General features: G+C 30.6%; 1 protein-coding gene across 5 annotated transcripts in view; it reads right to left on the bottom strand.

The window, feature by feature from the left end:
• The window catches only part of LOC118188267 (transcription factor RFX4-like), a 200,264-nt gene that overhangs the window by 163,953 nt on the left and 10,526 nt on the right, over positions 1–25,785 (bottom strand). For 3 of the 5 annotated variants that reach the window (XM_085809867.1, XM_085809865.1, XM_085809866.1), the window contains 3 exons: positions 22,060–22,150; positions 17,959–18,033; positions 3,167–3,308 (listed from right to left, as the gene is read on the bottom strand). The gene's annotated coding sequence lies outside the window, so the exon portion shown is untranslated. Of the gene's footprint in view, positions 1–3,166; positions 3,309–8,941; positions 9,064–17,958; positions 18,034–22,059; positions 22,151–25,785 lie in introns of all 5 variants that reach the window. The other 2 variants (XM_085809868.1, XM_085809869.1) reach the window with 2 other exon arrangements.

A 25,785-nucleotide genomic window follows, 5' to 3' on the forward strand; every position in this document is an offset into this window, starting at 1 on the left:
TATTCTTAAATGCTGTTGTGAAATATACTGATTTAAAAAAATTGCTGGCAACTTTTTAAGAAAATTTTAATTTAAAAAAAAATTTTAAACTTTTCTTCCTCTTCAGTTTTCAATGTTTTTACACCCAAAATTTTTACATTTATTAGAGTGTTCTTTATAACGTTAAGGACCGATTTTGCAATTAATGAATTAGTTTTCAAGGAAAAAATAAAATGCATATATGCATTTATTATATATATATACATGTGTGTGTGTGCAAAAAATTCTGGAAAAAAAAAAAAAACGATTTCCATTACATTTGCAGTCGTAGTACTTTTCAATATATTGCAAAAATCCATCCTTTATTCTGTTAATTCATAATAAGCATTCAGGAAAAATATCATTCAATTTGGTACAGATTTGTCCAAGTTTTAAGATTTTAAATAAAAGGATTTATTGAAAAAATAGAAATTGAGTAAACACAGTTTCAAAAACGTAAACTCTTAAAATGGTTATAAAAACATTTCCAATTTTTTAATACTTTTCATACTTCTAAAATTAAACTTATTGCAATTCTATAGTGTAATAAAAACAGTCCTTATAAGCTTTTATTTAAAACCTTACCTGAGTAGAAATACTGCATGAAAAATCATAAAATATAAATACTACTTTTCTTTATCAGTTTTCATTCATTATGACATACTCAAAACAATTCCAATATATGAATCAACTACAATATTGCTAATAAAACATTTCTAAACTATAATAATAACTGGTGGTTTTATTCAATTTTTTAATTTTAATAAACAGAGAAGTTTTAAACTATTTTAAATTTAGCAATCACAGAATAATTTTGTTCAAAAATGTTCAGTAGCATATATGATTCCCTTTTCTTTGCCACTTGCTCTCCTCTATGTATTGCCATTTTAACTAATTTACAAGCAAGCCGGGTACTGTCATTTTTTTCATCTCTTTCTAAAGGAAATTTGCGACTACCTAAAACAGTTAGTTTTTTGTTGTTGTTGCATTTCCCATACACACTCCTAAAGCTTTTTGCATATCTTTCATAGTGTGTACTGATAATTTGTTAAATTCACAAACTGCTTCCATTACAGAACATTTCATTTGTAATTTATGCACAATAATTTCTTTTGGACACTTCGCCCAAATCATATTGTGCAAACTTTCGTTAGTATTTTGCATTCTGCAAATTATACATCTACCAAGCAGTTCATTTGAAGCAAGCCTCTGATAAATGGGAAGAATTTTTGGAACATATGTTTCATTTCTTGGTGTTCCAACTTTCAATTTATGTTTGTCTGGAGTTTCACCTTTAACTGATGGTGACTGGTAAAAGCACCAAAAATCAAACCCTGTAGGGCATTTTGAGTGTTGAGGTTTGTTACCTTGCTGTTTTCATAACATTTACCCCCCCCCCCCGTCTCAAAATAACGTTTTGGTAATAGCTAGTAAGCTTTTTATCTGATGCTTGTTTTTAGCTTCCGTGAATGTTTCCTCCTAAAATAATGCCTTGCACCCACCAGTCCTTTACAACAGTTTTCAAACCTGTTCCTAATGTTTTAGTGATATGGTTTATGCATTCTTCCTTTCTTATTTCGATATCAGAATCATAAACCATTTTCACCCTCAAGTAATTAAGTTTTACAATCACCAGCAGATAGCAGAGTTAAATATTGAAATCTTAGTGATACGGACTGTTTCCAAAGAAACAATGCAGCTTCTATTTCCATTGAAACAGATGATCCCGTGTGGGATCATCTGTTTCAATGTCCGCACACTCACTTTTATGGCCATCATACCATATTTTAAATTCAGCACTTAATTCCTTGAATTGCTTTGCTAATGAACAGTGATGGCACATTTTGCTCATTACTTAGAAGTCAATCATATAACCTGTAAGGATATCAATAACACGTCTTACTCTTATGAGTGATGAATGTCCGTGCATTAGCCACGCTCCATCGAAAGAAACACCTATATCAACAAATTTTGCTGAATTTGGACAGATGCTTCGATATCCAGAATCTTCTTATGAGCATCCGCAAATATATTTTGCGATGGGATAGAATACACAGAATCTAAACATCTTACACTTATTTATGTCCTTGACGAAAAAGGTAGGTTATTCATGATCATACAAAATTTTTCAATGGCTGAATATCACCTTCCTATAAGTGCAAAGGTTTGAGTTACACATACATCATACCCTGCATCAGCTGTCTTTCTGCAAACATTTACAGAACATTTATTTTCCTCATCTAATGGATTACTTGTTTGTTTGAAAGAAACTGGAACTATGTGAGGTAATCGAATGACAAAATGTTCACTTGTGCATTCGAAAGCATTGAGTAAAACAGAGAGGCTCTTCTAATGCCTTTTCTAATACCGTTTGATGAAACAAACAAAAAGCTGCAGTTGGTAACAAAAAGCTGTTATATGGAATGATAATCATGTAGTGTCTATGCTGACAAATTTTGAAGAAACAAAAGTGAAAAACAAAGTAGAGTGTAGGGTGAAAGGAAGCAGTACGAAAATGAATGTTCCATTTTGTGCGACTTCATACAACAAATACAAAAATGAGGTGGATTTTTTTTTACAGCCATGTAGAAGTTGATTTTACTTCTATACAAGGAAAAAAGTGGTACTCACTCCTTTTCTTGAACTGCTTTGAAACAGCTATCACTGAAGCATGGCAAATTTCCAAACTGTTTTGTCCTGAGAAAATGCAAGGCATTTTAATATTTCGAAGATCCATTACTATAAGTTATTTAGACCAGGCAGTACCTAGAAACGTCAAGCAATGCAGTTCTCTGCCAAATAATAAAAAGCTCATCCATCTCAGTGTAGAGAACATAAATACCCATGCAGCCAATCCATTCGCAGGATTCGAACGTCGGACTGAACTACCAGTGTTCAGCGACTTTACCGCTTGGCCGCTGGTGGGCCGCTAAAAACATGCAAGAAAAAACCAACAACTATTTTCAAAATTATGCAGTATTTAGACTTTGTACTGACTATTTTCCCAAATTTCATTGTTAATTGCTTGAGTAAGTATGCAATTTTTTTTTTCAGTAGTGTAAAGGACCATTGTCCTACTAATAGGACAGCCTGCAATATAATAAAATGGAAATACTGTGTCAAAATTTCTGTTTATATATGTTACTACCTCATTAGTGATGTCTCTAAAGTGTTACACAATTTTTCAGTGGCAATTTTTGACTGTGGTGAGATATGGGGTCCTTTATTACTTTTTCATAAACGCAATCAAATAATCAGATTGGTTTGCAATTCTTCACAGTTTTGTCCTCCTGTAAAGAGAGAAATTCATGATTGATTACATTATCTACAAAACCTAGAAATATATAAGATAAATACACTGGAATGCATAATTTTTCTTATTAAATATTTTTTAACTGCATGTCGCTTTCAAAAATTAAATAATTTCATTATCCTTATGCCTTACCAAAATATTACTATCTATTTTTTACATTTACACATTTCGGTACATTTTATTTTGAACCCTTCTTTCAAACTGCTTTCTGGAATTTAATATACCGTTTCTAAGCATTGCTGATATGTATATTGCTTATGAAGAGTTATAGGCATTATTTTCTTAGCTATTAAACCTATGCAAACTTCCAGTCAAGTTTCTCTACATAAGACAGAATTTCATGAGAATGTGTTCAACACTGGGGGTACAGTAAATTTAAAAATAGAAAATTAAACATTTTTTATAACATCCCCATACAGCAAAAGCGGAATAACCAAACTTCAGTCAAAAAGGAGAAGTTTATAATTTCTTGGAGCTAGCTTTAAAGTTGATAAAACTAATGGTGCTTTATCTGGTAAGGATTTGTTAATCAGACTTATTTATAATTTGCTGCTGGAAAGAAAGCAACTCAAAATTCAAGGACTATTAAGCCTCAACCAAAAGCATGAAATGATGAGTAATGTAAATCAATACTGTTAAACACACGGAGGGTCAATAGCTAGAATATTAGATCCTGTCAGTTGCACAGAGTAGTCATTGTTGAAGAATATCCTTGCATCAAAATTCATTTGTGTACATAGATTATGTTAGTATAAAATTAGGCAAAAATTTATAACTTAGGTTGCATTTTTTCTATAACACCATTGCTAAAGTGAGCTTAATTAAGTGAGCTTAATTAATTTTAAAATCATTTCCATATTTAGATTTATATTTTGTGGTTAGATATTTATGGTTATTACACAGAAGAGAAGAATTTCCAGAATAAAAATTAGGTTGTTTCTACAGAGCACAAAATCCACTTCATTATTCTAACGATTTTTAAAATAAGGCAAAATATCTTCTGCATATGCTGAATTTTCAGAAAAGTGCCAAAGCTTCAATATTGCTGCAGATGCAGTGCTATGCACCACAGACATGTGGAAAATATGGTAGTCTTCCATACGAGTAGTAGAAAGTATGCAGCTGGACTCTTTAGCCTTCTTAAGATGGTATCTTCCCGTGAGCACTGCTACAACACACATTAACAATGAACACACTTGAACATAAAAACATGTGCATTTTTAAAAGTTTTACAGAATGAAATAAAATATACTAAAAGTATTAAAGAAATGAATTGAAGTATAAAATGTATCCTTTAATTTTCAGTAAATGATATTTAACACCTATAAGAACACACGCTCATTATAACACAACAGTGTACATGCGGTAGTTTTGACCATGCATGCATTTTTAATGTTTTTTTTACCTGTTTTACTATTTAAAAAACATCAAATGCATTATTACTTTAAATAAAAAATTAAAGACCATTTAAATTAACAAAGATTAACTCCCTCAGTTCCAATCAACAATGTTGCCAGTATCAGAAAATAAAAATGCCCATCAGTCAAATTGGCCAATGTGAACTTATAGGTGTTAGGGGTAAATGCATATCACTAAAACAAATATCGACTACAAGCCAGAAAGAATATGATTTTCATTTTTTTTTAAATTAGATCAACAGTTATTTTTAAATAATTAATGAGTATGTCTTTAAGCACATTTTTCTAATATGACCGAAAATTAAATTCTAAAAATGGTTAATCTATTTTTCAAAGAATGATTATCTGCATCTAGTTAAATTTTATTTTACACTGAACACAATACTTTATTAGCTTATGCATTTGATACAGCTTGATGCACATATTTTATACTTTTAATGGTTTCATGATAAATACCATCTGTCAGTTACATACAAATCCATAGGAAACTAACAAGCGAGATCAAACTTAATGAACAAAATGTTTCCCTTAAAAATATTTTTCATGAATAAATTTCCTTTCAAAATAAACATTAAGAAAATGCCCACAAAAGCAATACTGTCATAGTTCCATTAATGGCAAAGCTAGCATAAGTGGAGCCTGGGCCACTATACCTTTTTCGCATCCCCCCCCCGATATATATACAGTAATATATAGAATATACTAGTAATAAGAATATATTTAAGAATATACTTACAATAAGGAGATATTATTTAATATAAATAATAGAATGCAATACCTATCTTAAAATATAAATACACTGGTTTCCCAAAAATGTCCAGCATTAAATAAATTAATAATTTAAGTTTTTTGTGACCCAAAATGCATTACATACTGAACTACCTAATAAATTAATGTAAAATACATTGTATATTAGAGTATACTCTTTCTCATGAAAAGTGATAACTCTACGAAAGTGAAAGATTCTGACATTTTAGCTCAATACACGAAAATGAGCGAGAAATGATGAAATATAGTTCTAATATCATTCAACATAACATACTGGTTTAATTACCACTAACAGCATGCTTGTAATTTTCAAGTACTTGTGGCACCTGTTTACAAATTGTGCTTCAATCAGTTCCAGGTGAGCCATCGTGGTGTTGAGTTTTGAAGCAGAGTTTTTGCAAGAGCTTTTTTTTTTTTTTTATTTTTTTGTGTGTGATATGATGAATGCAACTGTAATCTGCTCTTTTTTCAAAATTTTTTAGTTTTGTAAATTTTCTGTTTTTAAAATTCCTTTTATCCATTACAATGCAAAATAAAATGACCACAAGAAGCACAGAAAGTGACAGTAGGTGTGAATTTAATGAACAATGGGAAAATGAATTATTTAAGGCAAATTCATCGGAAAAACTGTTTTGCATTTCTTGTGAAAGCACGTTTTCATGCAATAGAAGACATGATTTTCATAGACATTATAAAACTCAGCATTAGACTTATATAGAAAAAAAGTGAAGTTTGTTCTTGGGTCTGTATTGCAAAAAGAGTAAGGGACTAAGAAAAAGGAAGAAATCAGAAGACAAAATATATTTGCTTAAGTAAGTTGTGAAGTAAAAAGGAAGAAATTAGAAGACAAAATATATTTGCTTAAGTAAGTTGTGAAGTCGTAGCAATGACAGAAGCATCATATCAAATTGCTTTAATTCTGAAAAAAAAAAAAAAAAAAAAAAAAAAAAAAAAAAAAAAAAAAAAAAAAACTTTCTGATGGAAAAGAAATTGTTAAGCCTTCCCTCCAGATATTTGCACACCATCTTGATAATAAAAGTATTGAAAGAAAAGCAAACTAGATTGCTGTATCAAGGCAGATACAGCAATCTAGTTTGAACTAAATTGAAATTGCTGTATCTAGAAAAACTAAATTGCTGTATCAAGGCAGATACGTATTCAGGAACTCTCTCAAGATATATCCCAGAAATTGGAAGACCTTGCCCATTCTTGCACTTTTTCTTAGCTTTGAACAATGGATGGCTATATCTGAAGTTGCACAGTTATGTATTTTTATAAGAGGAACTGATGATAACTTTAATGTCTCTGAAGAACTTGGAGTCATTGCATTCTAAAACAAGAGGATAAAACATATTTGAAAAAAGTAAAATCATTCTTAGAAAATCAAAAATTAGATTGTAGCCAACTGATCAGTGTGTGTACTGATGGAGCACTCTCAGTGATAGATAAAGTCAATGGTACTGAAACTTTGGTTGAAAATTTTTTAAATTATCCTATACTAAAATATCATAACATTATACACCAAGAGGCACGGTGAGCCAAAACTTAAAATATGCAAAATGTAAAATATGCAAATAAAATTAAAACAATAGCATTAAAAAGATGAGAATTCAGAGAATATTGTGAATCATTAGGCTTGGAATATGGTGATCATAACCTTGACTGTTGTGCTGCTTTCAAGAGAGCAGGTTCTGCATAGATTTTGAAAACTTAAAAATATTCTATTTCTTACCCTTTAGAACAGAAAAATGAACTACGTAACGAAAGGACCTAATAATTTGACAAATGATTATTTCATTTGGCATTTTTAGTTGATGCGAGCCATCTCAATGATCTAAATTTAAAAGTACAAGGCAAGAAAAAATTATTTCCTAGCTTAATAAATAGCATCAAGTTTGAAATTAAATTAGAATTGTTCATCTCTCAGTTACAAAAATGAGGATTTCAGTCAAACGTCCATGCTTGAAAGAACACAATGAATGTGCTGAGAATAACAATTCAATCAAAATATATTAACAAAATAGGGATACTGCAAAGGACATTTGAAAGTCATTTTCATAATTTTGCTAAAGAAGACAACTGCATTCTTCCTTAAAAAACTCATTTTCGCTTAGTGAACAAAACAATGCAGATGCCTAGAAACATACAAATGATGGAACTGATTAATTTAAAAACAAATTCAAAATTCTTAAAAAATGAAATTTGGTGAGCTTTTTCAACATCAGTAGGCTTCAGATGCAATTAATTTCTGGCATTCACTACCATGCAAACATATCTCAGGGCTAAGAAAATTTGCAAAAAAATATATATGTCATTTTTAATAATACACAGATGTGAACAAGCATTTTCATCAAAGAAATTGATTAAAAACAAGGTCGCAAATAACATTTAAATTTGAAGAATTCTCTGCTGCTTTCAGTTACAAATTTAACACCAAATAATAAAAAGACTAGTGAAATTGAAATAGGCTCTAAAGTTTCAGTAATGATACTTAATGTTTATGTGCTGCAATAGGTATCATTTTACATTCAATAATTAAATCACTTATAAATGTTAATTTTATATAAAATGTCTATCATTATGAACATAAGATAGTATCAAAAGTGCTCATGTTATATGGCATAGCTGAACTCGTCTGTCAAAAATTTGGCTCATCGGATGCACAAGGTTGGCCATCCCTGGTTTATAGTCTTATATCTTGGGGCCTTTACTGTTGTAAATAAAAAGTGCTGCCACCAAGAAGCCTTATAACAAAATGAAATAAACACAAGAAGCAAAAGTGAAAAAAAAATTTAAAATATGTATGGGTATGGAAACAAAGACAAACCAAATACTTTATGACCATCGATACCCGAAATTAACAACCAAAGCATATACAAGATTGATGTGCTAGGTGAGAATCGATGAGAGTGAAGATAATATCTGGCATGCAGAAGACAGTTATACAGCTTAGTTATGAGCTGCTATCACTTCAGTTGCATTTCTGAATTACAGACCTTACGGTACTTTTTCTTTTTCCCCTGCTGGTTCTGAATCACATATAACAGAAACCACAAATACTAAATCAGTGAATATGGAGGCATAACTATAATGACAAATTTTATTAACTGATCATGTCACTAAACATGAAACTCTCTCAAATATTATAAAAATATTGATTAGGTTAGTTCCTCTGATAACAATGTAACTAGCTTGTTCAGTTACTAGAATTTGAAGTTTCACTGATATACCTGTGTTTCACGGGCTTATCCATCAGCCCTAGCAGACCTACATGCAGCTGAAAAAGAGAAAACACACATGCGTATACTGCCCTAAAGGCATGATGATAGGGAAACTTGCTGTCATAGCCTTGGGCCCAGATTGAAATCTATGAGAAAGCATACATGTCCAAGTGTATAGAACCTTCAAGCATGAAAGCACTTACGATACTGTTGAATAAAAAGTCCTCTGCAAAGCTAGGAAGAAGGGTGGAAAACCCTCGGATTCATCTCCTGGAGGGATTCTCCTTCAAAACTGGAATGGAGCTGGGCAGATTCGTACTGTCACCTATAATGTGCACAAGGCTTAAGCCACTTACTCTTGCCCTTAGGACACTATATAGTTTCATTTATCCAATTTTATTGCAAGATAAGTTGCAAAAACATATTATTATATAATAATTCTGTGGTTAACTTTAGAACTTTGAAGATAACTGCAGAGATACACAAGATGACATGACATAGATGAAAAACTGAAAGGTAATGAAAGGTATATGACCAAGTACATCATTCAAACTTGGTCAGCTTTTATATGGAATATTAATTTTTATTACAGTACAGATTATAATATTTTTGCACAGTTAGCATTACTTTTAAATTCAGTTTCCATTGCCTTTAGAGAGAGTACATTATCAAGGGAAAAGGCTTAAATAACATTTAAACAAATGTTCACCTTAAGTTAATTGATTTAGGCAAAGCACATGAGCTATCTACCTAAAAGGAGGGATGCTTTTATGCAGGGCTTTCTAAGGGAGGTATCTTCATATTGGCATTACACAAGAGGAAAAATCTTGGAAACACCCATGCAGCTAGCCCATTCACAAGGATTTGAACCCAGATAAAATTACAACTGCTTAGCAATCTCATCCACTTGGCAACTAATGAACATCATAAAATTCCAAAAGAAATCACATACTTGTCCTGATTATTAATGGTGGTGTTAATTATAATATGATTATTAAAATCAAAGTAAGCTGTTGTTACTGAACAAAAGAACATATAAAAATTGTGCATAAACATTAATAAAGACATATTATCTTACTTATCATCTGAATAATGCTAGATTATTGCTGCAATGTCAAATTATGAATGAAATCTGAAACAGAGGAAATTACGTCATCTTAGTTTTTAAAGATAGCATTATTTAATGCGGTATGCAATCTTTTCTCTAGCATAAATGCACACTTCACAAAAATATTTCCATACTATTATATAAGTCATAAATTAAGTTCTATGGTATTCAATGTTTTCCTTTTTTAAAAGCAAATCTTACAGGATACTAGGAGGATAGTATGCCACAACTTGCTTACATAGAACATCCCAGAACATGTTTTAAAATATGAGGTCAGATAAAATCATGCAGGTATGGCAACCCATCTATTTAAACAATATCTTTAGTTTAAAGGTATTTAACACCATAGTAGCTTCATGAGGTCAAACATAACTCATAAAAAAAAAATCTATGCTAATAGCAGCCATAAATAGCCATAAATAGCCAATAAAGGCACAGATCTCATCTACATACCTCTGGTTGGTTATAGAACCTCTGTCACAGGGAACTCAGTTTGGCCATTTTCTAACAATGTTCCCCCACACATATAAACCATCACCATGCAAACATTCGTGGATATTATTGGTGGTTGTCATGCTCCAGGCTCTCTCCAAACAAAAGTACATCACTATCTAATACAGATCCACAATTTTTAACAGAATGATTTCATGTCGCTATTTTAAATGCATCACATTTCTATTTAAACTGAACCCCCACTCATCTATGAATAGTACTAACGGATAGCAGTTTTAAGTCTAAACAATATTGCTACTAATACTGAAGAAAATGAAGAAGATGTTGAGAATGAAAAGATTTTAATTGACAGTTAAATGGGAATTCAGGATACGGCTATTAAGACTTGACTAATGAAACTTTGTAAATGAATAAGAAATTGTCTGTCTATAAAATTAAAAAGAAGGAATTAGCACAAAAAAAAAAAAAAAAGGCGCAAATAACTTGCATTGAAAGAAATGTTTTGTAAAACATACATTGAGCTTTATTTGCAATTGTGAATCCCTTAAGGTTATTAAATGCTTCATTATTTTATAAACATCTATTTTCATATTTTTATTTTATAGTTTTTACATGTAATCTTACTAGATTTAAGATGATTATCTAAAATCCAGAAATTTCCAGAAAATTATGTACATTTTGTTTGAACAGCAAATCTTTACATAGCTAACATTTTACTATATCTATTGTTTTCCTGCTTTGATTTAAATAGTTATTAGGACTTAAATTTTGGACACCTGTATCAATATAATTTTCTTTTATGGTACAAAATTACTAGTTTTGGCTATACTAGATTTATTATTTGTCATTAACTTGGGTTGAAATTTGCTTGAGCATGATGAGATAATGTTTCCTTAACAAAATATAACACCACTTAAAATTAATTTTGATGATGAATTACTTCCTGCTGAGATCTAAATATCTAGTGCAAATATACCTTTTTGTTTTTGAAGATTTTGTCTCGATCATTTTAATATGTATATAAATATGCCAATAAATTTGTCATGACAGCCATCAAAAATGTTATAAAGTAAAATGTATACTTTAGACAAATACTAAAAAAATTTGCATTGTTTACAAAAAGGTACGGTACAAGATTTTTCAAAATTGCTAAAATTGACATTAGTTAAATAATCTCTTTCATTGAGTATTGGGATTTGTTTTGCCACAGCATTATGATTGGACATTAATATTCTCCAAGAGTAAAATCAAGTTCACAAATTCTCTTAGCTTAGAACATAATGTTGCTATGTACTCAAACACTCAAAATTAAGCAAAGGATAGGCATAGTTATTAAAACTGTTTTTTACATTTAACATGTTCTTCAAATGCAATACACACCTTGCCCTTGTTCAAAAATCTATTTCACTAAAATTTAGCCTACTAGAGGCTGAAGTTATTAAGACTGCTGAACACTAGTGATTTTAGTTCAAATCCTCATAAACCAGCTGAGGCATAGTTTTTAAAACTGTTGTTTACATTTAACCATGTTCTTCGAGTACAATATAAGTCTTGTCCTTGTTCTAAAATTTTGCCACAGACTGAAGTTACTAAGACTGTTGAGCCTCAAATCCTCGTAAACCAGCTGATTGCAAGGGAATTCTCATGATTTTCCCTGTATAATGTAAACTCAAAGCTTATAAAGAAAAAAGATTTCTTAAAACCATTGATCCTTCCAAACTGGAAGTAAGCATTTTAAATAAATCTCAAAAGACCTTCTAATCGAGATAGCAAGAGAAACTGACTTTGACACCCTTGAAAATGAGATAATGCAATCTGAGGTATTGAAACACTCAGCTCAAATAAAACATCCTCCTAGAATCATAATATACAATATCCCTAAAGACATTACAAGGGAGGAGTTGAAAAACTCAATAAATGCTCAGAATGACAGCATCATAAATGGAAATATTAGTCAAATTCCCTATTAAACAGAGGCATGAGTTGCTGGATTTTGGAGACATCTCCAAATTCATTAAAGATCTCCACACAAATCAAGAAAAGCATGTCTGAATTGGAAAGGATTCAGCTTGAGAGAATACATAAGACCAAGTCGATGTTATGAATTTGGACACATCTCTATTAGCTGTCAGAGTGAGGAGGCATGAAGAAATTGTAGCGAAGTAGGTCATGGACACAAACAATGTCAAAACATCAAATTAAGGTGTATAAATTGCACAGAAAGTAATGCAAATAAAGGACTAAAGCTGCCTATTGATCACTCTAGCATCTCTAAACTCTGCCCAACAGCCAACTGAAAATATAGGAAGTCCAATACAAAGAATAATATACTAGTAGTTTAGATTAACCTAGCTACATCTCATGCAGCAGCTGATCAACTTAAAGCTGACAATGTAAAATATGACACTGCATTCCTACAAGAAACATTCTGTTTACACAGGAAGCCTGAGGGCCTCCCAAATGTTTGTCTTTTCCACAATGCCCCTCCCTCAGTCATAGTAGTAAATAATAATTCTATCAACTTGATCCAAGGATACACCACAAAAGACCTGGTTGTTGGACTGCTGGAAATAAATAATAAAAAAATATACACTAATCAATTCTTACAGTCTACCACTGACTAACTTAACAATGTTATCAGATTTATTAAACCAAAATGACTCCTTACTGTATAATGATGCGACTTAAATTGTTTTAGTGGGAGACTTTGGAGTTAAATTTGGAGATTCCCTTCTGAGGGCCCATGAAGGCATTTCTTATGAGAATTTTTCACTTCAAATGGCTTTATTATAGGAAACGATTCTGACAGCACTTCCATATTCTCATGAAATCAAGGAACAGGTTTGGATTGATATTATAGGATTCAAAGAAAACTCTGATGGCTCTTCAAAATTAAACTGGACTGCTTTAGATTCAGAAACATGCAGTGATTAAAATATTCAATTCTCTATCTTAACTGATCTTACCAGTCATGCTCAAAGAAGAAAATACTAACTTCGTAAATTGGACTGGCTCCTGTTAAAACAAAGATTATACAACTTTCTCGATGAGAAAGATACTTCTCAAATTCAAAGTATTGTAGAACTAAATAGACTTATTAAAAATTGGATAATGGAAATACATATAATCTGTGATCAAGTGTCATCTCAGAAAAATGTCAAGCTGAATATGCTTTATGAGGGCATTTCTTGGTAGACAAAACAATCGACTGTCTTCAGAAATAAAATAAAGGATGAAAGAAACGTATTCCAAGAATGAACAAGGGACGAAGATCTAAGTTTTCATTATAAGCAGATCTATAACAGGGACCTAATTAAACATAAGAAAAAACTCTTGAAAGCAAAACATTCTACCTGGAAACATCATCTAAGCAAAATTAATCCAACTTCTTTTGGAATCTACTTTGGCACTGCGAAAGATAGTGTGAGATCTCCATTACAATTAAAGAAAATCAGATGCCCAGATGGAAAGCATACTGATAATGCTGAGGATACAATTCAAGGAGTGCTAAAATACCATTTTCCTAAAGATGACTCATTGAATGATAATGAAGATCACAAAGAAATCAGAACCTTCAATTCAAAGACTTATCAAGCAATAGACGACCTTCCCTTCTCTATCCCAGAAGTAAAACTATGCAACAAAGTCTCTTAATTCAGGAAAAGCTCCTGGATTGGCCAATCTTCCACAATAAATAGTATTAGAAGTTTTCAATGCAAGTCCTAAACTGCTGACGGAATTATTCAATGAATTACTCAGAAGAGGACTCTTTCCCAAGTGTTGGAAAACTGCAAAACTGGTACTATTTAGAAAAGAAGGCAAAAGTGGGGAACAACCAGATGCTTATTAGCCAATCTACTTACTATTGACATGGAGTAAAGTTTATGACAAACTTACAACAAGATGAGTAACTTACCTCATTTATAAATCAAACTTGATGGTCATATACAGTGGAAGCTGTTAAAAACATCATAAGAAGATACTTGTGCTTAACCCCTTTAGATAGTAAAAGTGCAGTAGTGCACTTAACAGCATCTAGTGGCCCTCTTTGCTGCTACAATAAAAGAAATTTCATTCCCCAGGAAATTTATATCAAATGGTTAATGTTATTCTGTATAATTGCAATATACTACACGAAACTAATTATATGACCATCATGCATCAATAGGAGAAAGGGTGTGTACAAGGGTCAAATTCAGGACCTTTATACTGGAATATAATAATGAATTCAGCCTAACTTTAGACCTAAAAGGAGAAACCCATGTTTAAGTATATGCTGATTATCTCTTAATAATCATAAATGACAAAACTCATGTGGAAGTGCCATCCAGGGCAAATCAAGCGATAAATGCTCTACATAATTGGGTGACAAAACAAATTTTCTGTAGAAAAATTAAGTACAATCTTCATTACAGTAAAGAAAAAAGACACAGCAAATACTGCACCTCCAATTAAAATGAATGGAGCTGCAATTAAGAGAAAACATCAGCTTAAATAACTAGGGATTATTCTCGACGAAAGACTTTCATGGTTACTACATTTTGACTATCTAAAGGAATAATAGCAAATAGCCTTCTCTCAATGTCTAATCTACCAAAATTGGTACTAAAAGAACTATATAAAAGAGGTAATCCAGGATAGTTGTGTAAGCACATACTGCATGGTGAGTCAACTCCACAGTTAAAATGTGTGAAAAAGTTATATCAATTCAAAAAAGAAATGCTACTTGCAATGACCAGAAGTTATAGAACAGTTTTAACTTCAGTGCTTAAAGACATTTCTGATATTCTCCAACAATGCATGATTCGAAAAGGAATTATTTAAAATATTGGAGGAATTAAATTTTCAAAGGAAGAGATGGAATTCCCAAGTTTGATTTGGTACAAACATCCATCAAAAACATCAAACACTCCTCCCTTGCATATATCAAACACAACTCCCAACCTTACAGGGATATGAACTTTTCTCTGATGGTTCCAAAATGGACACAGGAACTCTAGCAGCATTTCGTATTTACAAAAATGGCAATTTTTAAGAAAGACTTTCTTATAAATTGACAGATACAAACTCCATATTTCAAGCAGAAATGCTAACCTTCAAAAAAGGAATGGCATATATAAATTCCAAGAAAATCAAAGCGAAGATTTACATTGATAATCAATCAATACTCAAAGCTTTACAGAAATTTAACATCATGAATGACAGTATTATAAAACTAAGATATGCCATCCACAAATCCAAAACCTCCTTCTTCTGGATATGAGGTCATAGTGAAATAATAAAAAAAGGAAAAACAGATCAGTTGGCAAAAGATGGAATATTAACCACTTGCGCTAAAAAGACGTGCCACGCACGTCGAAATGCTTTTGTCTCAAACCGCAAGTGACGTGAACACCACGTCGATAGGCATTTATCGCAAAAATGAAAATAACATGGTGCATATGTCGCCTAACAACGAGATTGTTTATTTCTTGAGTTACAGCTCTGGATTGCACTCGCAGATGCGGAGCAGCGTAAATGAGACACTTTACCGCTTGTTATATTGTAGCGCACGGCACCGCAGCTGTGAAGTTTAGTCGTAGCACAAGTGGTTAAGCGGTTCTTTTGAAGATGTTAAAATCCCCATAACTTTGGTTGATTACAAATCAAACAGAACCTACAAATCTGACAAGACTGCTGGAACACAGACTCCACTGAAATCAAATACTGACTAATCATGGTGCATTCCCATATTATCTGAATGCCTATAATTTAAAGTATTCAGCTGTCTTGCTCCTGCTGTGACATTCATACAGATATCCATCATATGTTCCTAGTATGTTCCAGCACATCAGAACACAGAAGAAATACTTAACTTTAACAGAAGTATCACTTTATAACTCTCTAATGTTTCTTGATTATTATGCATCCTCTCTGATATGATTATATTTATTTTGTTTTACCATAATTTTCATTTTTTATTTTGTACTTCCATTATTTGTATTCATTTATATGCTTATACTCTTGTACTCTATTGTTTCTCACATGTATTTGTACTTGCTCATTATAATTCTTAGTACTTTTAATAGCACCAATAAAGAAGTCAGTGAGGCTAACACATCTGCCCAGTTAGAATTGCTTATTTGAAATAAATGCGGCCAACATTAATGATATGGTGCCAATAGCTTAATTCCTGTCCAGTGTTTCTTATTTTATCTCGTTCATTTGTGCTTTTGCAGCTGAGGATGATGGTTTGGTAAAACCATCGAAACTAGTCCTGTAAAAATTTGAAAATATAATGCTGATTTTTGTGTTTGACTTCTAAATTAATACTTTTTCGACATGTTACTGTATCTTAATTAATGATATTTATCAAGTATTTAACATTTTTTAGCCCTTTGGGTTTCGGTGATATCTTCTTTTTGAGGCGCGGACTGAATTTTTTATTTCTGTATTCTAAGGAGTAGTTCTCATACCACCTCTGTTCAGAGGTGAAAATATGCTAATTCCCTCCTCTTGTTCTAAGCAATAAAACAGTCACCATATTATGATCTATTGAAACTCACCCAAGAGTTATCCTTTTCTGGGTGAAAATGGCAGTTAAATCGCACATATTTTAGACTTCGGACGTATGAGACAAGTCCAGTTCAACTTTTTTTAAAATTTTACATTTATAATACCATTTAATTACACTTACTGACTTTGGGATAAAATGTTACAGCCAAAACTGTATAAACAGCCAAAACAACTTCTGAATAAACAATTTGAAAGAAGGGGGGAAAATCTAAAATTGCAGTTGTAGGAAAAGGCAAATGCAGCTTTTATTGTTACATAAACCCCAATCCCTCTTCAAATAATGTTCAATTGGATATAAGTCTCATTTATACTTTGAAGAAACTATTTTATCTCTTTCAGCCTGCATGATTATCTACAGTCAGAAAATATTTAAAAAGGCAAAAGTCAATTTTTCAATTTTTGGCACTTCTTTTCCTCAAAACATTGTATGGCTGAATTGCAGACCAAACATTTATGGTACTTTTCTGTTAATGGAATGCCAGTTGCTAATTATGTGTAAAGGTGCTAAATGTGGTAGCTTATTTACATCATGTAAGCAACTGCTATGAAACATGTCATTGGAAATAAGTGGGGGAAAATAACATCAAGTTGTTTATTCATTTTCATTCTAGATTTTCAGTTGCATTTGTTTGAAGTTGCTTTTTCCTTGTTTGCTGATAGTATTTCTTCAGCAAATTTGCATCCAATGCCAAGTCTGAACAAGTCTTCGATTTTTCTAGAGAAAACTGATCACTATCTACATGGGGAATAACATTTTCCTTCTTCCCATGTATACAACAATCTGTTTTTACTTAAAAAACAGCAGAGACTAGCACTAATTCCTTCATGTATAGCCTCGGCATTGTGCATATTAAAATATTATACTCTATGATTTAAGAAAGTAAGTCACTACTCAATCAGAACATGTTTTTGAAAATACTCAGTGTTTATAAATTAATACAAAATTATTGAAAATAAAATGCAATTAATAATCAAAATAAATATTGATAAACAAACTTTGGGATAAAAATTCTATAAAATATAAATCATAAAGATGAATAACTAAAAGTAAAAATACAATTGAAAAAATGAATGATGTAATAATTTGAAATGCTTCCAACTCACTTCTTTCAGAGGGCATATATTTGAAGCCATTATCCTTGTTTCATCTCGGTATCCTCTAAAAGCATTTCAGTCATTCTTGAATAGATAAAAGCAACCCTTATAATATATTTTAATTAAAAAATGCTTTCATACACACACACACACACAAAAAAAAAAAGGCTGAACATGAATTCCATTATAAATGTATTCAATATATCTAATCAAACAAAAAAATATAAAAAATGCACAATAAAACAAAATATTAAAAAGAACTGTATTAAGTACAATTTAGATTTTTAATAAATATCCCGTCAACTTTTTACAGAGAAGCATATAGAAATTAAGTAGGCTAACTATTTTTGGTACATTTCCGTTTTGCCGGTGCAGGCATTAAGTCGCCAATAATGGTACAATGGATGCCATACAATATCCTCATTTTCAAAACAATTCGCAACTATTCCTTAGTTTTCTTTGAATACTGGCATACAATTACACAGAATTTTTACCAGATAGTTCAATTTTATGCTGTAAGGCCGTTCGCGTTAATTAAGTCAATTAGGATGCAATCACAATCACCTGAAGGCGAAAATATAGAAAAGGCAATGTCAAGGGTTAAATTCATCCATTTTAATGAGAACGTACTAGGAAAGTAAAGCACTACAGTTTTACATAATTTCTGAGTAAGCTATTCGTATGAACTGAAATAATTCTTGCATTTAAACTTGTATTCAAATTAAGATTTAACTTGAAATTAATGTAGATAATTACTGAGAGAATTAGATTTTTGTAGCGTAGTTTATGTGAGATCAGATCACTTGGGGTCATGTGATATGAAAAGGTGAATCAGGATGTTGAACCATGAAAGCATAGTAAATTCTTAAATTAATATCTTTTTACAAATTTATTGTCTTTATTTACTGGCTTTTTACAAAATTTTAAACGATATTAAAATGCGTATGCCTGCAAAATAAAAAATGCCAAGAACTAACATTTGTTAACATTTTTTATGTGTAACACTGTATGTTGCCGCCAATAAAGTCTGCTTGGTGAGATTTGCGCCAGCGAAATGGAAGAGTACCAAATTTTTTTATAAAGATAAGTTGAATTAACATTGATAATATAATAACTTAGAATTGCCACTCAGCTTTTAGGGAAAAAAAATTGGGTCAGTAAACTAGTTTTTATCATTTTAAACCTTTCATAACTCATTGGTTATGAAAGGTTTATGAAAAGTTCAAGATTCTGAAAAGTGTAGAAGTACCTTTTTTATTTAATTTTTGAAATCACTCAATTAAAATACAATGCTGGGGTGGCTTTATACTATCAGGAATGAAACACTTTTAGCAGTTAGAGGTAAGAAGGACAAAAACTTCTGTGCCCCCTAAAGTAGTCAATTTGAAAGTGTTTCAAATTATTACATCATTAACTTTTTTTTCAACTCTAGTTCAGCTTTTAGGCATTCACCTTTACAATTTACATTTTATAGAATTTTAGCCCAAGACTTGCTTACCAACACTTATTTCTAATATGAATAACATTTTATTTGCAATAGCCCTATTTTAATTTATATATACATATATAGTATTTTTTTAAAAATGTCCTGATGAGTAGTGATGTATTTACTTAAATAATTTTGTTTCCATAATCTTAGCTGCTTTAGCGCTAGATCGTTTTGCAAGTCCTTATGACCACTTAAAAAATTTATATATTTTATAATATTCATTATATGAAATAGTTATGCTTTTTATGAAAATTTATGTGTCAATAGAGTTGTCCTACTTAGTTTGATTTTGTGACAAGATCAAACTAATTGTTTGTCTTTGTTTAATAAACTAATGTTTGGTCCAAATGGCATCCCATTAACAGAAAAGAACTGCATTTGTCAAGTTTCATCCAAAATTATATAGATAAAAGGAAACCATGCTATGATTGTGAAACTTAACATTTTAGGAATAAATTTAATGTAGTAATAAACGAATATCTATTAACTAAGAAGAAGAAAAAATTAAAAGCATATTCAACAAAAACATTTTTAACCACTTTGAAAAAAATGAATTTTTATTTAGAAACTTGAATTTATTTTAATTATCTGTTTAACAGCATAGGCGATGATCATTTGAGAATACATTATAAACTATAAGATAATGAAGATAAGTAAAATTATCTGCAATAAGTCATGCTTTTCTCAATCAAGAGACAAATACCACTTGCTAAAATCTGCAAGCAAATTTTCTTCTAATGGAAGAACAAATTTTGAATTGAAAAAGATAAGAAAATGAAAAAAAAAGTATAAATAAATTACAACTTAGTGCGTAAAATATCAAATTAAAAGGTGGCCACAGTAAATGGCTTGAATAACAGTAACCAATAATTTCTATACTGCTGTTAAAAGAATCAACAGTTTTTTAAAGTCTAAATCACAAAATGAATATTAATATATCTTTTTCAATTGTTTCATCACAAAAATGAATACAAATATATTTTTTAATGCTAATCATTTCTCTTTATAAAGAACCAGGCCACTAATTTAACAAATCAAGATAAATTTTTAGCTTTTCCTGATTCTTTTGCTACAAAGCAGGCTCTTTATTTCCAAGAAAACAGAATTTTTCTATTCAAACAAATAAAAGTTTCTGATTGCAAGGTAACACTGATAAAGTATTATGAAGAAAGAACAGTAAGTATAAAGGAAAGAATGCAGTAAAATTGGCTTGCAGAATGGTTAGCTTCAGTTTTGAAAAGTATGTTCCCCATTAAATTTTTATAACTGATGAAACTGGGTTCTATTTTAAAGCAATGCCCAATCATACGATAATGTTCAAAACTTATCCATCTTCTTTGAGAAATAACCAAAAAGACTGTATTACAGTTTGATTTATTTTTTACTCATTTGGCAACAAATATGAGCAGAAGTACAAAGAAATATCCTTTGCCTATTGTACAGAGGTCAATATCAGAGTGCTCCATGTATAAAGAGTCTTCATGCATCTTACAATAATTCAAGAGGTATTTGAGTGACTGATAACATTTACAAACTTCTTTCTTTAACATACTTCACTAATTCAAAAAAAAAAAAAAATCACCTTATTTTAAATATTTGCACCCCTCAGCCACCAATATATCTCACAAACATAGAACTTTATTTCTTATCTCCCCATGTAACAGCATTTATACAATCCATTAACCTGAGGACAATGAAAACTTAAAACTATCACTTCATTTCAATTTGTGACATAACTGTTGAAGCAGTATACAAAACAAAAAGCTCAGCAAGAGATTAAACAACATGTCATTCTGCTTAATGTTTTACAACACTAAGTGTGTGAAATGCAATTACTCATTCTTCCTTTTTAATTGCTTAAAAGTATTAATTTTAAAATATAAATTCAATAATACAGTATTTCAAGTAGAAGATTCTGCCGAGATAATTTCTTAAGCAAAAACAGAAACGTAAGAAATTTCAGAAGAAACAAAATATAGTGTTGAGAAAAGGGAAAATGAGATGAATGATGAATCTTCAGGAAACCACCATCAGCCAAAGAATTCACAAAGGCATTAAACATCCTCCAAAGAATTACTGAATACAGAAGAATGTTTGGAGATTTGTATATGATATAGAAAAAGGTGTAGTTTTCTAAAAAGCTACCATTTATGAAACAAATTTTAAAAACTTTTTCTCACAAATCCACCTGACAAAAAATTTTAACATGTAACTAGATGAGTAAAATTATTTCAATAATTAATTTATTTTAATTAGTCGAACTGTACATCTGATGACTGATTTTTGATTTTAGTTATATCATGAATAATGATTAGAAAATTCTTATCTAGTAAAACACTGCCCTCTCTTATGAAGCTTATTATACTATCAAGTGATTGTATGACCATTATGTAACATAGTAACATTAGCAGTTAAATACAACGACAATGCACATTAGCATATAGAATAAAAAATACCATAACATTTCAGTTTTGGTTATAAGAAACAACCATTTATGAGAATCAAAACAAAATTAAAAGTCATGTATAACATCAGTTATACATGACTTTTAAAAAAAGTGTTTACACTATTCACTTTCCTAAGACTGGATATTCCTGATTTTAAACCATTAAAAACTTTACCTGGTTTAAGAATGACTTTTCTCTCCATCTCCAAAAGTTTATTTTCTTTCTCAAGTATTTGTTGCTGATTTTGTTCTTGGTCAGAATCTGACTATATAAAAAAGGAACAAATTATAAGCATTTATTTAAAAATTGCAATAATATCAATAAAACATAATGGTTAAGTCAACAAATCGTTTGATTAGTTTCATATACATTTATATCATGTTACTTTTATCATAATTTTCCATTATTGCATCACTGAATTTTGATAGCACAAAAAGCAGATGAACTGCATTATACAAGATATTAGTATATGTGTTTTTACAACATAATTCTTTCAGAAAAGTTATATGAATTCTAGAAGCTTGATTGTGCATCAAAGCATGAAACCAAAGGTTTGAGAAAATCCATTTTAATAATAATACTTTAATTAAATAAAATTTGCCTGCTTTGAAAACAAATTAGATTTTTTTAAATATGGATGTTTGTTTAAATTGTGATTTTTAATTGTTTGCTTAAATGAAAAAAATTAAATAGGGATGTTTTATAATACACAAAAATGAAAAAATTATAGTTTTCCTGATTTAAAGCTACAGAACCTCATAATAAAATGGCACACATAATAAAACTTATCAATCTGATTAGTATTATTAATTAGAAAAACAAAACACTACAAAATATGTCTGTTAAATCCATACAACTGTAATGTCAAAAAAGAGAAAACTAATTCTAATCTAAACTGATAAATTTTATAATTTGCATATGAAAAAAGAATCTGAAACGTAAATTCAGCAGTGAACATAACTACTGTTACATATTCACAGCTATAGACAGAATTTTACCAACGTGTTTATTATCTTACTAGGACATGTGTTAAAATCTTGATAAATTTCAGTACTCCTATAAAAATATTCCAGAAACTTAATACCCAGAGATCTAAAGCTGAACAGAAAGTAAGAAATTCCTGTTTGATATTCTTCATGGCCTATATATATGCATATTCATGGACTTCTATTGTAATATGGACATGGAAAATTATAAAAAACAAGTAGATACAATTGATATACTCAAATTCAAACTTTGATATTAAATGTAAGAAACAGTTCCTTACCTTGCAAACAAAAACTAAAATGTATAAATACACAGTAAGGGGGTTTGTTATTACTTTATCTTGTAATACTGCGAAATGCTTCAAAAATTATTGTAGTTAACATACATTCTAAAACACAGTATAATACTACTTCTATATGATTGTTATTAATAGGAAACATCAAAATATGCTTTGATAACCTGTAAAGTTCATTATTTTTTAACCAATACCATTAGTTTCATATAATCAAATTTTAAGTATTACAATTTAATCACTCTACATTAATTTAAATCATTCTATATGCATCAGTATTGGTTTTAGTTTTTTCTAGTCATATGCAAGGCATTTTTTCATTAACACTTACTATGAACTTAATGTCATATTCAAAAATCAGTTCTGCAAGTCCTAATTTTCTACAATTTTCAATGCTTTATTTTTAATAATTTTTTTTCCATTCTTATAAAATTTTATATGAAATATATATACATGATTGTGCTAAAAACTGTTGTAAGAATGAACATGTAAGAATGTATAATACTTAAAAATGTACATTGTAATGTATTTAAAAATTTTGTAATACTTAATCTATTCAAGAAACATGATTTAATACTTAAGAATCTATTTAAGGAACATGATGTAATACTTAAAAATCTCTTCAGGAAAGAAAGTAAAATTATTAAAATTCTAAACAGAACACAGGCTTTCAAAACTAAACTATACAGTTTAAATTGTATAAGGGTTAAATCATTCTACATGCATCAATATTGGCACCTGGCACGAAAAAACATCAAATGACACATAAAGTCCACCAGTCCACCTGCCTGAGGGTTAATCTTGTTTTCTAAACAGTGACATAAAAGAGCTCTGTTTGAAATTCACGACTTATTCCAACATTTTATTTAAATTTTAATTGTGTGTATGTAAGCTTAATTGCAATTTACTTCCTTTCATGAATGGAAGATTTTTGCCCTTTTGCACTGATTATCAAGCAAGTGTGTCAACATGAAATGCATTTATTTCCCAGCTAGCAGTGTTTTATTTTCTGATTCACCCACACCTGTCACATACTCATATCAGAATCTTTGAATATTTTAGGCAAATGATGGCAGTCTACAGGATTTAAGATATATGCAGATTTGACTCTCGTCTCGAAACAAGACAAATATGTTTCCCACATGCCTGGATTTTGATTATATAAACATAAAAAGAAAGGCATATTCTATACTTAGCAGGCTTCCTGATGCCCCTTTAAATGCACATGTGGCATATATTGATGAACGTTATAGGAAGTTCCCCCTTGGCTATTTGCATTGGATATTTCTTCAATTGTGCACATGGTATTTTATGAATGCTATGGAATATTGTTTTTTTTTTTCGGGGGGGGGGGCTATCTGTTAAAGTGTTGAGTGTTTGGTTTGCAGTCTAGTTTCTATTCGAGAATTATACCTTATGTACAAAGCATCAAAAAGTTTTAACACATTAAATTAATCTAAATCAACTGTCGTTTATATGGGAAACGAAACTGTTAAAAGAAATTTCAGGATTATATGGGAAAGAGTTGACTTTCTGGTCAAGGAGACCATTTTTTATGTTGACTGTTTATTTATGTCTCCATGATTGGCAGAATAACTCTTTAAACTTGGAATAAATAGTTGCAGGACTAATGAGCAGAAGGAAAGGAATGATGAAAATTTTTGAGCACCCAAACTGAAAACTGGCAAAATGATGGTTTTGCAGAAAAAGAAACTAAACTGCTTTCAAAGACAGATGGGAAGTGCTTTGTTGAAATGAAAGTTTTAAGAAAGTGTAATGGTAATGCTTCGTTTATTCACACTACCATAAAAATACTTCAAAAAGGCAAATGAGCTACTATGAATGCAAAAATTGTAGCACAGGACTGTGTGTAGATCCCTGCTTTGAAATTTATTACACGAAAAATGCATTTTGAGCAAAATATTTAGCTGCCAAATGTACTGTTGCATTCTACGAGTTCATGGATTTGGAGTAACTCATGAAAACACTTGATGAAGAATCAAAACACAATTTATTTGCCAGTATTACACAGGGCAGGTTCAAAGACACATTTACAGTTATAAAAAAAACTACGATAAACATGCTGAAACAATCAGCAACACAACCTTCAGGCTATAATCATGAAGGCAGCTTCATGGCAAAGCATTAAGTACAGCTCCCGACTCAGTCAATCGCTCTCAAGCTAGTCTCTGAACTCAAGACACTACTACACTATTGAATTCAAGATACTCCCCTCTACTTATGGTATATATATAGCTTTAACCCACCTTCAAGCACATTCTCGGGAAAAGTACTAAGAATGTGTTCTAGAACAGTGATCGTCAACCCTTAGAACTTCACAGACCTATATTTGGGAAACCACTAATATAAATTTTAAAAAGGTAAATACATTTATACAATAATAATCAGCAAACTACACATATTTCATTAACATTGAAAAATTACATGAAAAGTACAAAAATCTTACCTTCTTGTACAGAAAGCTTCACATTTAAATACCACTGAAAAGGAACTTCACAAAAAGCAAGAACAAACCGGCAAACCCAAAACAATATCAATAAACTGACAGTGTTATGCCACCAATTTTTAATTATTGTAAACATAATAATCATCGATTACTC

The sequence above is a fragment of the Stegodyphus dumicola genome, chromosome X2, assembly GCF_044657685.1.
Source record: "Stegodyphus dumicola isolate Sdum_Otavi_A_Nest chromosome X2, ASM4465768v1".
Lineage (NCBI taxonomy): Eukaryota > Metazoa > Arthropoda > Arachnida > Araneae > Eresidae > Stegodyphus > Stegodyphus dumicola.